Raw genomic sequence first — 2,936 nt, 5'->3', positions numbered from 1 at the left:
TCAAGAAATTGCTACTGTAGTATACTGCACAAGCCTCTCATTTATGTATAATTTTAGAAACTAAGAATGTTTACACAATTTAAAGCATCCAAATTTATCCCATATTACTATAATAGAATATTCTGCAACATATTACAGAACATTCCAGAATACTGAAGAACATTTCTAATAACATATACATTTTTCGGCTTCCATGGATCATCATCAGATAAAAGAAGAGTAGGTTTTATAATAATGAAGTAAATGCGAATAAAAGCTCTATAATAATTCTCACAATTCTAACACTAATTGTTCCACAAATTGAAAAACGAGGCATCAGCTACATAAGTTAAAGATGGCCGATAGTATACTATTGGCATAGAAAAATATATTATGTGGAAACTAGCAAGCATACGAGAAAAGGTGAATTATTCCGGGAAATCTGGACACGTGAATTCCGATTCACGCATCCAAGACAGGTTCTGGTGTATCGTACCTATATCAATATTTAATCATCGCCGACAAGATGGCGCAGGTGATACAAGCGCTGGTGAAACAGACTATAAAAGAGAGGAGTTCATAATCGTTGAATACTTCTATACAGGATGTTCAGAAATTACTAGTCATCAGAAAATTAAGTATGCACTTTTTTGATAGTTAGGACTCTTGTATATAGAGTATTCGGAAATATTACCGATTCAAGAATGGTCAATATCTTTGACTTATAGCTATAGCTATAATAAACTGATTCAAATACAAAAGTTTTGTTTTGTAAGAAATACGGCGGAGATATGAAATAAAATTTAATCAATGTTTTGAAAAATTGAAAAACTTTTAAAACCACTTCTCGTAATAATTCCACTTACTTTAATTTCATATGGGCCCTTATAATTTGTTCGATTGTAAGGTAAACTGATTATGGAATTTTCCGTAATCCTAAAACTCCTTTTCCTGATTGTTCAGGCCTTAAGTTTTGAAAAATTCCGTATTCATAGACAATGTCTTTAATCAATTGTAAACAACTGTCAAAACCAGTCTTATATTTGATTAGCGCCACACTGTTAAAAATGTTTGCAATTATGATATATATTTAATATACATTTGTATATTAAATTTAAAACCTCAGTATATGCAATCGCTATTAAGAGACTATGTATATTAAATTTCATGTGCTGCATATTGATCTTCTATCATTATAAAAGACAGATATTTTCACTTTACACGATTTCGAAAAACAATTTTGGTAGTAATTTGCAACTATAAATAATAAAAAGTAATATTTTTTCCTAGATAAACATATATGACACTTGTTTTTAAGTGGAAACGTTCAAATATGAAAATAATTCATAAGTATTTAATCGACGAATTTGAGGTTACATTACTTTTTTCTTTTAATTTGACAAGCTGTGAAGGCATCAAAGAACATAGTATTTTGACGCTCTCTATTTTACTGACTTTAATATACATGTATATTAATTTTAAAACATGACGGTATATTAAAATTAATGTACGGTATACGCAAATGACTTTACTCACATGTATATTAAATTTTCATCCGATTTTTTTAACAGTGCATATTCACTGTTACAATAATATTCTCAATTCAGCTATATAATATCTTTGTTTGCTAGATTTATTTGTTTAATTTATCGATAATAAGACAATGTTAAAAAAGTTTAGGATTTTATAAGACTTTCCCTATACAAGTGTAAGGAAAAATTGCAATACCGGTGTTTGTAAAGTGAAATTCCAATATGTGTATTGCAATTTCAAAAAATACACGCCATCAATTTAGGATTGTTCGAATTTACAATCATATCCGAAATCATCCCGTTTGACGCTACTTTATTAAATCCCCGAAATAAACTTCCAATGCATCTAATGGAAAGTTTCAACCAATTTTTTGGCAGTGTACTTGTAATACATTTTGCTGCAAACCTCTGCTTTAATATATTTGCTCATATCGTTGGTTTGCTTTTAACAATATTGCGGTACCTAGATCAAGGATAAATATTATCGATGATTTAGCTATACATTTCTCGTGTATACATTTGTTAGCCTACTGATTACCTATTAGGAGTTTGCACAGGGGACTTCACTTAAAGAAAATTTTTCTATATAATATGTAGATAGCTTCTAACACGGAAATAATTTATTTATTTTTTCACGGCCTATAATTTCAGTTTGATGTGAATTCTACATTGGGAAGACAAATGTTAATATCATGTTTTTGATGATGATCAAACTCTTATTTAATAAAAGAGAATATACGCGTATATTCAGCTCTTTTATTAAATGAGATTTTATTCGTTCAAATTGAAATGTGATAGAATCTTTTGCGAACACCAAGTAGAACTATTTAATATCTTATACGGAATAATAACCGTACACCGGTAGGCAAACATGGTCGCATCATGAGAATTGTCAATCGAAGGTGCCAAGAAATAAGAGAACCTTTCGAGGCGCGGTTTAGGTGCGGCACATCAAACATCCTTCCTTTGGAAAGCCCGTCGCTCTCGCTCATAATTATTATTACGAGTTTCTGTGACTTTAGGTATACGTAAAATGTCGAGTAATCGTTTCAAAGAATCGCGAATGACGTTGAGGGATATTCCATTGAGTCATTTTGTCCTAGGAAAAGAATCAAGTTTAAATCAATTTTGCGGCTACGCAATACTTTAGTCATATTGCAAGTGCGTATAGAGAAAGTATAGTAATGGTACTCATACATAAATTTAGCAATAAACTACATTTGCTCAATGAATATTATGATTAGAACTTTTAAATGAAATTTGAAAGATATTAAATTTTCAAGTTTCATATCTTTCAACATTTTTTGATCGAAAGAAAACTTTCGTTCATACAGTCTGTCAAGTTAAAGCGTGGGTGGCTTTACTCGCAGTCGGTAAGGTGTATCGACATGATTTTGGTGTCAAAATATTAAGAAGAGCTCCCTC

The sequence above is a fragment of the Belonocnema kinseyi genome, chromosome 7 (genome assembly GCF_010883055.1).
Source record: "Belonocnema kinseyi isolate 2016_QV_RU_SX_M_011 chromosome 7, B_treatae_v1, whole genome shotgun sequence".
NCBI classification, from domain to species: Eukaryota; Metazoa; Arthropoda; class Insecta; order Hymenoptera; family Cynipidae; genus Belonocnema; species Belonocnema kinseyi.
The sequence above is the reverse complement of the archived record's forward strand: the minus strand, read 5'-3'. Positions refer to the sequence as shown.